This window comes from Photinus pyralis, unplaced genomic scaffold, assembly GCF_008802855.1.
Source record: "Photinus pyralis isolate 1611_PpyrPB1 unplaced genomic scaffold, Ppyr1.3 Ppyr1.4_LG4, whole genome shotgun sequence".
In the NCBI taxonomy this organism is placed as follows: Eukaryota; Metazoa; Arthropoda; class Insecta; order Coleoptera; family Lampyridae; genus Photinus; species Photinus pyralis.
The window spans coordinates 19,742,988-19,756,516 of record NW_022170511.1 but is presented as its reverse complement, the minus strand read 5'-3'; the positions used below and the strand labels follow the sequence as shown (position 1 = coordinate 19,756,516).

At 39.3% G+C, this 13,529-nt stretch overlaps 1 long non-coding RNA gene across 1 annotated transcript; it reads left to right on the top strand.

Moving 5' to 3' along the window:
• Positions 1-3,956: 3,956 nt before the first annotated feature.
• LOC116167720 lies at positions 3,957-5,158 on the top strand. Its single transcript, XR_004144618.1, has 3 exons — positions 3,957-4,453; positions 4,503-4,596; positions 4,650-5,158. It is a non-coding gene; the product is annotated as an uncharacterized LOC116167720 (long non-coding RNA).
• The last annotated feature ends 8,371 nt before the right edge of the window (positions 5,159-13,529 follow it).

Below are 13,529 nucleotides of genomic sequence, written 5' to 3'. Positions count from 1 at the left end.
TATTAGGGATAGACTGTTTAAAGCAGATGTATGATTTATTAGTTCAATGAATGCAGACAGCGTAATGCATTTGTCTTAAGTAGTTCAATTTAACGCATTGTTTGCAAACATCAATTATTGTTGTTGAAAGTAATATGTACATACATTTTCGCTAAGAGCACATTATTTGTACTTGCTTCTGCTATTGTGGGAGGAAGAAGCGTCAGAGGCAGCATGATGGACTTTGAATTCCGGTTTCGGAAGTCCCACAATATTACGGAAGTTCTGTCAAGCCACAAGCTATATAACATAAAACAAGGAATATCTCAAGATCATGCGTGAATGACAAGGCTCATTTCTATATAGTGTTCCTTTATAATCATGTCCAAGATATCTTGTGAAGGATCCATTTATTGCAATAATTCTCTTACGAAAAGACCATATATACCAGTAAGCAAGAAAATGTAAACGTTTGAGTTGTTTTTAGCCTTTGTAGCCGGATAAAATGGAAACTGCAATTTTCGTCATTCCGAAATTTCAGGTTCACTCTCCACTAAGAATTAGGAAAACTTAAAAATGGCTGACGAAGTGTCAACAATAGCTATACGTACTTTCATTTTAAAAATGCGCTAAAAATTTAGATTTATAATACTTTTAGAAAAAAAAAATTCTTAAATTGGCAATGTATGTAAGCTTAATTTCTTTCAAATAGGTGCTAAAAATGGCTTTTAGTATCAAGTAGCACCTTAAAATCAATGTCCTTTTTGTGGTGTTGTTTATCGCATTTTCCCTTTTTACTGAAAATAACTCCTGTAAGATGAAACATCCACATCCAGAATCTATCCTCTCATGACTCCTCTAATACAAAAGATTTTTATCTGGACGGTAATTGGGTAGTTCATGCTGGAATATTTAACTGAAATACTTGAGTCAATCTTTTAAGATTTGTATCACGTGTTTCAAGCGGGGGTACTGTGAACACTTTTGGCCATACGTTTCTCCGGCCATTCGTGAAACCGATTTTCAGTTCGGAATATTATTGATTTTTGTAGCAGCTGTTATACGCACAACAAAATGTTCCATGCCAATTTTACCAACAGTCAAAAATTTATCGGAAAAGTACAATTTTGCAAAACCCGCAAAATCCTTTGTTCTTTTATAACTCAATTATGCTTGGAAAAGTAGTAAAACATTGCATTTCCCAAAATATGGATGGATGTACTCCATGTATGCATGTGTAAATAATTTCCAAAAGCGTCTTTGTTTCACTTCAGTGTACCTAGGTTTTCACCTTATTGTTATCAAACTTTGTAAATATTACCCGTATACAGTGAGCACTGGAATTTTTCGAGAAATTTCATCAAAATTATATAATAATGCTACTATTTTCTTATTTCTTATGGACGTCTTATTGGATTTTAACGGAATGAGATAGAGGACAAAAAAAAGAAGACAATAACGCGTCACACTTTTTTGTCCACTGTTTTATTCCATAAAAATCCAATATGGCGTCCATAAAAAATAAGAAAATAGTAACCTGTAGGTAGCTTCTGCATCTAGCGTGTTCTAGAAATTCTAATAACAGATTCAGATTCTCCGAAGAAAACTTTCTATAGAAAGTGTGAGTGAGAACCACCCATTTCCAGCTAGGGAAAATGAAATCCAAATTTGACATTTTCAGTGAAATGCCAGTTATTTTCAAAGATTTTTTTAAACTTCAAATGTGTTATTTTATTCACAAACTGGGGCAACTTTGAATTTGAACCACCCTGTCCATTTCTATTGTTATCTTTTTGAAACGACTATACATAATGGGAAATAGAACATTTTCCTCCCAAATGTCAATTGTAACTTTTTTAGCAGTTCTAATATTTTTGCTTCTTTGATTGAATGTGTTTAGGGTCCATAAGAAGAAACCAGTTGCTAAATTCTTGACAGAGCAGCTTCCTAAGTCAACGCAAATATTTAACAACAAAAAATACGCTTTTGATAGTCATATTAATTTACTGTATGCGCCATTTTATAACTAAACACTAAATTGTTCAAGTTCCTACAAGAAAATTTTTGTTGACCTCTTATAGTATTCAATGCAATTTGGATGTTATATCTTAAAGGATTATTACAAGTTTTGAAAAAAAATCTTATACAAACCGAAACGCAGTCGTCTTTTTTAGGAAATAGTGACTAGGGATGGCAAGTGCAACCTAAGGGTGGTCGCACAAGTTTTAGTCACGTATTTGATTGTAACTTCATGGACGTTCCTGAAATATCGTACAATTTACAATAAATCAACTACAAAAAAACTAATATTTATGTGGTTTTCTCTTGTTTTCTAAAATCATCCTCATCCATTCATCTCCTTTTCCTCTCTCTTCCGGTACTTCACTCCTGCTTTTCCTTTCCTTGCTTTTTCCACTTCTTTACATGCCCATAGCATGTGGTATGTCCTCTTTCTCTCCAGAAATGCTGCATTTCCTTTCTTCTGCTTTTCTTCACTTCTTTTGTTTCTCTTCGTTTCCGCATTTAAACCTTGCTATTATCATGATATTTTTCCTCCTTTTCCTCCTACCTTGCCAGGTCCTTGTACCTACTGTTTCCTTGTGAGGTCTTGATTTCCACTCTCTGTTGCTGTGCTTGTATACCTATCTCCCTTTTTGTAAGTTCATCTGCCATTCTTTCTCCTATTTCTCACCTCCTTTCGACCTCCGTATTCATTTCTGTTATAATATTTTTTCTTTGCCCCCCCCCCTCCCCGTTTCCTTTTGTGGTGATCCTTGGTGACAAACATTCTTTCACTAATCCACTTTGTCTTTCAATCCTTTCCTCTCCTTTCCTACTTATCATCTTCAATTTTTCGACATTTAATTCCATTCCATTTCTTTCCCATTATTTGCTTCCATCTGTTTTTCTCCTGCTGTCCCTTTAGCGTATGCCAGGACCCATATATCTTCCTTCTTCCTACTACGATTCCTCCACTTCGCTGTCATAATATTCGCTCTATATCTCCTATGTACAAATGTTTGGCTAAGTGGACATCCCTGTCTCAATCCTTTTAATGTCCAGAACACTTCAGACTCCTTCCCATCTATCCTTACCCTCATTCTTGTCTTTCCATATAATTCCTTGATTCTGTTCTTTAATTTATTATCTATTTTCCCATTATTTTCTACACCTTTTCCCTTTCCACACTGTCTTTAAATCCATGAAAAACGCTATCATATTTTCGCTTTTTTTCCCATCGATCTCCATTTTCTGAATCCCATTTGTATTTTCTCTTATATTCTCCTCTATTTCCATTTCTAATCCATACAGCCTTTACCATCTCTTTTGCGAATCGGCAGTATTACACCTCCTTTCCATATTTTTTTATTAATATCCTCAGCTTCTGCTTAAAACGATGTGTGTGGAAAATCCAAGCGTCATTTCTTATTTCATCCCTTTCTTCAGTCTGTTTAATTGCTGCTTAATCTCTTCCCTAGCACCCCCTCTCTTCGTACCTCCTCTGTCACCTCCTCTTTCTCCTGCTTTCATTGTAGTACCTTAATAAAGTGCTGCTTGTAGAGCTCTATTTATGTGTCTGTCTCATTTGTTCTTTTTCTCTTTTCCAAAAATGCTTCACTTCAAAAAATGTTTTTTCCAACCGTCAGATTAAGAGAATCTCTCTAAATTATCATCAGATTATGGGGTCAGCACTACTAGGATATCAAAGTAAATCGGCTGTATAATAATCTGACGCACTCGGGTATTTCAAAATTGCGTTTTTTTTTACATTTTCAAAAAGCTGCATCGAGCTTGCGTCAGGTACAAATTGTCAGTCTTTTAAGTGGGAGTTTCTTTGGAGATTGCGTAACATCCCCTCTAAATATCTAGTGCGCTTGAATAAATCTCGTTTTCTACCCTTCTTTGCAGTCTCCTCCACCATGCAAACCCGCAGATTAACATACCTCCAATATCAGAGACACGTGGGAAATTAACAGTTTTATTATTATATCAACATTTTGTTCGTATTTCCATTTCAATCACCCTGTTTATAACTTTTCTATTCTGTGGTAGTCACCTTTTGTAACCTTCACATTCGTTTATTTCCGTACCTGCCCGTTTTAATGTTGTATATTTCTATTATTGGTCTAAAAGCCAATTTCCGCTTTAGATAACCTATGTAATTTGATACCGTAACCATATATGGTATTGTAAGCTTCGATTGACCGCGTTATTGGTCGGAGCAAAACATCGTTGTTTCATTGGGGCCGGAAATGGAAAAATTCAGCGTGTTTTACTTGCTAACCCGAGGAGAACGGTCGTGCGGTTCATCCTGATTTAAGTGCTAATTTAGTTCCTGTTCATTTGTTTTCAACAATTTGGCGAAAGCATCTTTAAAAAAACAAGTGAACCAGCATTGTACCTGCCATTTCTTTTTGGGCATGGTAACCATTTAATCCGAAAGGAGTTCTTCTAAAGGAACGTAAGCATAATTGTAAGTTCTCTGTGTGTTCGAATCCACACTTCCGTTATTTCTATTTTAGGGGACCATTCTGACAACGATCGTAGGATAACTTCCATTCACTTTCGTACGTTCACGAAGCTCTTTTATTTTCCGTTGACTCTCTCCATGTAGAGGTTCGCATTTATTCTTGTGTAAAAACGTTCCACCCATTAGTTTATTATTTTAGAGTTCACGTATTGGGGTCAAGAACTACGATCCGACTGTTTACCTGTGAAACGAAACTATAGACCACATTGTGTTGCGGGTAAGGGGGCATAGGAAAGTAAATCGCCTAAGTACTGGAGTGCAGTGAGTCCGATCTAGCATCAAACCATTGAAATAACTTAATGGCCGAGTCGTACATATCTTGAAGCCGCTACCTTGCTTCCGATACTTTGTGTAACACTTAGAGTAGCATTTGTCATTCAACGTGCAACCATATACCAGGACCTGTGGAAAAGAAGACCTAAACATTGATCGTACGGTGATGTAGCATTGTTAAACCTTTTTGTAAATTTGTGTGTTTGCATTTGACCCACCTCGGTGGTGATCAATTGATAATTGGCCTGCATAGAGCCAGGATTATTACTGTTAATTGGTAAGCTTGACATTTTTGGGGTACAATATTTTAGCTAGTCAAAAGATTACTCTCGTTATGGAGTGATAACAATTTATGTAAGGTACGAACGAGCTCGTCAGAACCGAATAATTTCATTGCCCACTCAAGCTATAAATTAAGGTATCTATTTTCAATTTAATTCATTATTTTGCCACTGTAACGATATTTGTGTGTTAACTCCAGAGATTCTGGTGTATTTTATTCAACATTTTATGGGAAATTTTATGTAAACCCCTTCTTTTGTTAACTTTGGGAGGATTCATATTTTTAGTTGCTGCTTACCTTAAATAAGATTATGAATTCCCAGTGGGGAATCTAGGTTGTGCAATTTTGAATTTGTTTCATGGTGCAGTGCACCGAATAAAACTTTTTATTTGTGGGTCATTAGTTGCCTATTTTAAAGCTAAAGCTACCTTTCCTAGTTCCGGTAGTGTAAGCGAAACTTAAATTGGAATTAGGTGGCGCCCCGGAAATTTACAAGAAGCCACAAAAGTAAGTAGTGAAGATTTATTTGGAATCGATGATATATGATGAGCCATTACCAAATGTATTAATTCTGTCACCCACTACCCTGTGTATTTGTCTTGCTCTCTCCGCTGTTTACTCTTTGGTCAACAGAGCTAGCTGGCCGGTCAGCGGCGTGTGTTTTTTTTTTATTATTAAAGCACATGGTATTTTGTAGCGCCTAGCATTTTGCAGCTTGCGCATTATAAAAATTGGCGCCTCAACTAAAGTGGCCTGGTTTGTCATTGAAATTTTCATTATAAAAATTGGCTCTTCAACTTTAGTGGCCTTGTTTTTGAATTAATTTTAACATTTGTTTTTGTGTAACCATAAAAAGGTGGAGAATTATAAACAATTGGCAATCGCTTCAAGTAAGATTTTAATCACTTTTAATTTGTACAATTTTTTACTCAACTTTTGAATTTGAACTCGATCCAAAGAAGTCTGAACCTACTGTACTTCTGTTTTCATTGTGTGACTTAGTTCACTTTTATTATATGGTGTATTTGTATTAGGTGTTATTACCTAATCATTATTCTCATTGTTTTTGAATATTATAAATTACTATTATGGCGATGGACATTAATCGCTTACGAGACACTGAACTGCAGTATGAAGTCGAAATCAGGGGTGGTCAAGTAGGGTCAACTGTCACTGAAAGTAGGAACATCCTTAGGAAGCTCTTAGAGTTGGAGAAAGCACCTGGCTATGTCGCTCCGATATATCCCTTCTCTTTTGATGACGATTTGGTAGCTTTAACAGAGCTAGCCCATAATTTACAAACTCGTATCGACTCTTTTGAAGATGCTTATGGGGGTGGTTCTTACCTCTCAATTGTAACTATGTTTGCACATGCCGACAGACGCTTACACCGGACTCGAACATTACTGACCCTGACTCCTGAACAAACCCTTAAGATTTCGGAATTAGTTACTGTTTTTCGTCAACTTCGGGCATCGTTAGATAACAAAGCCTTCCGCTTCAACGATACTATTTTATTACCATCTGCTGCACCTATTACTACTTCAACACCTACTCGAACTACTGCAGAGGTGCACCCTAAATTATCTGTTCATAGCACTCCTGTGCACAAATGGGGAATTAAATTTTCGGGAGATAGTAAAGGGGAGACTTTGAACTCTTTCTTGGACAGGGTGGAACGTATGGCTCGCGCGCGAGGGGTTGATACCTTAACACTCTTCGAAACCGCCTACGATTTATTCGATGGAATTGCAAGTACTTGGTATAATGTCAACTCTTACCGAGCGACGTCATGGGAACACCTGACCCAATTATTGAGGGACGCTTTCTTACCCCCTCATTATCAAGAGGATTTACTGGATGAAATTAAGGCAAGAATCCAGGGACCCAACGAAAAAGTCGATATTTATTTTGCCGTAATGCAGGGACTTTTTGCTAGATTATTAAATCCCCCCACCGAACGCGAACAAACGCGAATTATTCGTCGAAACCTTTTGCCCTTTTACCTTACGAAACTTGGACCAAATGTACCGGACACTCTGGACGGACTTTTGCTTGAATGCCATCGTTTTGACGCTATTAGACAAGATTTAGCTCGACACGACGCTTTACGTACTCAGACTCGTTTACCATTATTGGAGCCAGGTTTTAGCTGCCCCAATCAACGACCTACCACCTCACGTTTTCCTATTCACTCAATGGAAACGCGTGAGTCACCATGTTTCAATTGTCAACGATTAGGACATAACCGTGTGGATTGCCCGGAACCCAAACAATTGTTCTGCTATAAATGTGGAACCACTGGGGTTACTATTCGTTCATGTACATTCTGTTCGGGAAACGGACCACGAAACGCTCGTTAGGTTGTCGCGAGGTTTCGGAGGTTCCGACAACCAAATTTTTGAAATCTTCTTCCAAACCCAAATTAGACTTTTTACTTCAACATGTCAATAACGATTTAAGACCTTATGTTAAACTCACCATATTAAACCTTCCTTTAATAGGATTGTTAGATTCCGGCGCTTCGCGCTCATTTATTAATCAAGACCTTTGCTTTAAATTACAACAACTTAATTTAAAATTTGTGGAACAACTTACTTCGTGTACCGTTGCTAATAGTGTTGATGCACAGTCCATCGGTTACATCATAGCTCCGTTAACTTTAAAAGATAGGACCGTGATATTAAATTTGCTTGTTATGCCTTCTTTAACTACCGACTTGATCCTTGGAATTGATTTCTGGGATAGGATGGGAATTATTCCCAACGTTTCTGACGATTGTTGGCATTTTGTTGCTACAACTCCAACAACTGTACGGAGCTTGGCTATTATCGACCAACCACATCTTACTGCTGAGCAACAGAAATCCTTAGCTATCCTCCTTGATCAGAAATTCGAAGCCATGGGGACCCAGTTAGGTGTCACTACAGTGGGGAAACATGAGATACGCCTTGTCGAGGGTGCGACACCCCTTAAACAACGCTATTACCCCGTTAACCCTATTAAACAAAAGATTATCAACACCTGCATCGATGAGATGTTGAGAGACCACGTCATAGAACCATCTAATAGTCCGTGGGCTTCACCTGTATGTTTAATCCCGAAGAAAGATAATACCTATCGCTTCTGCGTGGATTATCGCAAGCTTAATTCTTTGACTGTGAAAGACTCATTTCCTCTTCCCTATATTTCTACCATTCTTGACCAACTTCGAGACGCTCGCTACCTTAGTTCGCTCGACATCAAGGCGGCCTACTGGCAAGTCGAGGTGACCGAATCTTCCCGACCTTATACGGCCTTCACTGTGCCTGGGCGAGGACTTTTTCAGTTTCGTCGTATGCCCTTCGGTCTCACCAACGCCCCAGCCACCTTCCAACGCATAATCGACACCGTGTTAGGACCCGAACTGCAACCTAATGTCCTCGTATATTTGGACGATGTCATCATCGTTTCCCAGGACTTCGATTCGCATCTGCGAATTTTGCAAACCGTCTTCGATAAACTACGTGCTGCAGGGTTCATTCTTAACAAGGACAAATGTCATTTTTGCCGTTCTGAGCTGAAATACCTAGGGTATGTGGTCGACGCTCATGGATTGCATCCGGACCCAGACAAAGTAAAAGCTATTCTCAATATTACCTCTCCTACTAATCTTCAGGAAGTTAGACGTTTCTTAGGTACCTGTAGTTGGTACAGAAGATTTATACCGGAATTTTCAACTATTGTATCACCTTTAACCCGACTTCTTAAGAAGGATGTTAAATTCGATTGGACTTCAGAATGTGAAGAAGCCTTTGTGCAATTAAAACAACTTTTAGCTACTGCACCCATACTTCACTGTCCTGACTTCACCAAATCTTTCATTTTACAGACCGACGCTTCAGCCTATGGTCTAGGCGCCGTTTTAACTCAGACTTTTCCCGATGGAGAACGAGTGATTTGTTATTTGTCTCGATCCTTGTCCCATGCGGAACGTAACTATAGCACCACTGAACGCGAGTGTTTAGCTGTCATTTGGGGAGTGGAGCAACTTCGCCACTACCTCGAGGGAGTTTCATTTACCGTGGTAACCGACCACCATTCTCTCCTATGGCTTCATTCTCTTAAAGATCCCCAGGGACGCTTAGCACGCTGGGCACTTCGTCTTCAACCGTACACGTTTACCCTGGTACATCGTAAAGGTAAGGACAATGTGGTACCTGATCTTTTATCACGCACCGTACCCATCGTCGATGCTATTACCCCTTCGGACGAAACTGTCAATCCCGAAGAATTTCGTAACTCCACCGACCCTTGGTACCGTGGTATGTTTGATCGACTGGAACTACATCCGCAGAAATACCCTGGATGGAATACGAGGAATGGTCTACTGTACAAGTACGTTCAAACCGCTTCGGACACCCGAGACTATGAAAAATGGAAACTCGTTGTTCCCAATAATTTTCGCCGTGCCATTATACGAGAATGCCACAACAATGTCACATCTGGACACTTCGGAGTGTATAAAACTTTCTGGCGTATTCACCAACGTTACTATTGGCCCAGAATGCTTCTTGACACCAAACGTTTTATTAGACGCTGTTCCACTTGTGCGGAACAGAAGCCTGAACAACTACGACCTGCTGGTCTTATGGGATCTCACCCTAGGATTTACGAGCCTTGGCAAATGATCAGTTTAGACTTCATTGGTCCCTTACCACGTTCTACTCAGGGACGCACTCACCTTTTGGTTGTCTCTGATTATTTGAGTAAGTTTGTACTTCTTTTCCCCGTAAGGACTGCGAATGCCCAAACTTTGGTCAAGTGCATTGAAGAGTCCGTGTTTCTTGTGTATGGAGTACCTCAACATATTATTTGCGACAACGGTGTGCAAATGCGCAGCCGTCTTTTTATGAACCTTTGTGACCGTTATCATGTTAAAGTCCGTTTTACACCCTTTTATCACCCTCAAGCCGATCCTGCGGAACGTGTGAACCGGGTGGTAAAGCAACTCATTTCCACTTATATTAAGGACAATCATCGACATTGGGATGTCAATTTAGCTTCGATTGCCTGTGCCATTAGAACCTCTAAACACGAAACCATTGGTGTTACTCCCTACCGTGCTAATTTTGGGAAAGAATTTCGTATTCGAGGGGACAGCTTCGACACTGACTTGACTGACAATGAACCAATTGATGTTGAACAACGACTAGCCCAACAACAACAACTTTACACTAAAATAGTCGAACGGATTAGGAATACTCATGACCGAAACAAGCGAACCTATGACTTACGACGAAGGCATGTAACTTATGAGATTGGAGATCAGGTCTGGCGTAAAAACAAGTCTATTTCAGACGCCACTAAGGATTATTCTGCTAAATTAGCTCCTCGATTTTTAGGACCCTTTACGATTGATCGTAAAGTAGGGTATCTCACTTACGCTTTGAGGGATGCTGATAGAAAACCCGCAGGCCTGTGGCATGTCCAAGATCTTAAGCCCTATGTTGAGCCGGAAGATCATGGTTAGGTTTGGTATTTTTTTTTAGAATTGTCTACCGTTGACGGACGTTAGCTGTTGTTGGATTTTACTCTTTTTGACTTTTATTATCGGATTTGACTTCATTTAGTGTTGACACTTTGTCTTCACGCAATTTTTTGGGATGGCTGGATGGGGACTGTCGGTTGGTCCATTAGGGGGTTGTGCCGATCTTTCTTTCCAGGTGCAACCTTCCTGCTCGTTCACCAGAGCCCTTCTTTATGTTATCATTTCATCTCACCCTCATCTTTTCGTAGTATGAACATTGAATGATTGAGCTACGAGAAGGGTGCGAGGCCTTGTGCATCTTTCGGGATCACAAGACTCCCCCGGCTCAGTATGAACTTATGAATGCATGTGAACACGAGGAAGGAGATGACCTGTGCAAGCTTCGGTGACCACAGGCTCTCCGGAATCAGAGTGACTAAGTTTCTTTCTCTGCGAATGTGTTAATGATCATTTCTATCTCATAGCACCTCCTGTCATTTCATCGTGCTAGTACATGGTGGCAGTGAGGAGGCATCTTTTTTTTCTTCTGTGTTTGTCTGGGAGGGTTTCCTGTACGTCTATCCTCTATCGTACTCTTCTGGGATGGGTCGTTTTGTTTAGTTTGTTTTTGTATTTTTGGGATGGGAGTTTTTACCGGGGGCGGGAAGGAATGCCACTTGTGGATCCTGTTGTATCTTCTTGAGTGAGCTACATGGGAGTGTGAATTTTGTATGACTCAGGGCAACAGCCTACCCACCTACCACTTTTACTACCCTATCCTTATCCACTTTGCTTCCTTCACTTAGTATACACCTTTATTTTATTTTTATTCCTTTCAGTTTTTGTTTGTGGAAGTTGTATTGCTTCATGATACACTTTCTTTGGCTTGTTTTTTTTTGGTTTTTCACTTTTTTTTTCCTCGTACCAGCCGAATGCTGAAGAACTCTTGGAAGGCGTGAAGAGTTTGGCTGTTGCCTAGCGAATCTAGAGCGATAGTTGTTGTGAATGAGTCACTTGTGTTGGTACGGCAGGATCGATGAGTGGGATTCCGGGTTATTTTTGTTTTTGGGTTTTCACTAGATTAGGTTGTGCTGTTTGTTGGGTTTCACTTTAGTAGGTCGTCGGATAAACTTCTTGGAAGTTTCCCGCCTCTCGAAGGAGAGGGGGAGTGTAACAGTTTTATTATTATATCAACATTTTGTTAGTATTTCCATTTCAATCACCCTGTTTATAACTTTTCTATTCTGTGGTAGTCACCTTTTGTAACCTTCACATTCGTTTATTTCCGTACCTGCCCGTTTTAATGTTGTATATTCCTATTATTGGTCTAAAAGCCAATTTCCGCTTTAGATAACCTATGTAATTTGATACCGTAACCATATATGGTATTGTAAGCTTCGATTGACCGCGTTATTGGTCGGAGCAAAACATCGTTGTTTCATTGGGGCCGGAAATGGAAAAATTCAGCGTGTTTTACTTGCTAACCCGAAGAGAACGGTCGTGCGGTTCATCCTGATTTAAGTGCTAATTTAGTTCCTGTTCATTTGTTTTCAACAATTTGGCGAAAGCATCTTTAAAAACAAGTGAACCATCATTGTACCTGCCATTTCTTTTTGGCATGGTAACCATTTAATCCGAAAGGAGTTCTTCTAAAGGAACGTAAGCATAATTGTAAGTTCTCTGTGTGTTCGAATCCACACTACCGTTATTTCTATTTTAGGGGACCATTCTGACAACGATCGTAGGATAACTTCCATTCACTTTCGTACGTTCACGAAGCTCTTTTATTTTCCGTTGACTCTCTCCATGTAGAGGTTCGCATTTATTCTTGTGTAAAAACGTACCACCCATTAGTTTATTATTTTAGAGTTCACGTATTGGGGTCAAGAACTACGATCCGACTGTTTACCTGTGAAACGAAACTATAGACCACATTGTGTTGCGGGTAAGGGGGCATAGGAAAGTAAATCGACTAAGTACTGGAGTGCAGTGTGTCCGATCTAGCATCAAACCATTGAAATAACTTAATGGCCGAGTCGTACATATCTTGAAGCCGCTCCCTTGCTTCCGATACTTTGTGTAACACTTAGAGCAGCATTTGTCATTCAACGTGCAACCATATACCAGGACCTGTGGAAAAGAAGACCTAAACATTGATCGTACGGTGATGTAGCATTGTTAAACCTTTTTGTAAATTTGTGTGTTTGCATTTGACCCACCTCGGTGGTGATCAATTGATAATTGGCCTGCATAGAGCCAAGATTATTACTGTTAATTGGTAAGCTTGACATTTTTGGGGTACAATATTTTAGCTAGTCAAAAGATTTCTCTCGTTATGGAGTGATAACAATTTATGTAAGGTACGAACGAGCTCGTAAGAACCGAATAATTTCATTGCCCACTCCAGCTATAAATTAAGGTATCTATTTTCAATTTAATTCATTATTTTGCCACTGTAACGATATTTGTGTGTTAACTCCAGAGATTCTGGTGTATTTTATTCAACATTTTATGGGAAATTTTATGTAAACCCCTTCTTTTGTTAACTTTGGGAGGATTCATATTTTTAGTTGCTGCTTACCTTAAATAAGATTATGAATTCCCAGTGGGGAATCTAGGTTGTGCAATTTTGAATTTGTTTCATGGTGCAGTGCACCGAATAAAACTTTTTATTTGTGGGTCATTAGTTGCCTATTTTAAAGCTAAAGCTACCTTTCCTAGTTCCGGTAGTGTAAGCGAAACTTAAATTGGAATTAGGTGGCGCCCCGGAAATTTACAAGAAGCCACAAAAGTAAGTAGTGAAGATTTATTTGGAATCGATGATATATGATGAGCCATTACCAAATGTATTAATTCTGTCACCCACTACCCTGTGTATTGGTCTTGCTCTCTCCGCTGTTTACTATTTGGTCAACAGAGCTAGCTGGCCGGTCAGCGGCGTGTGTTTTTTTTTT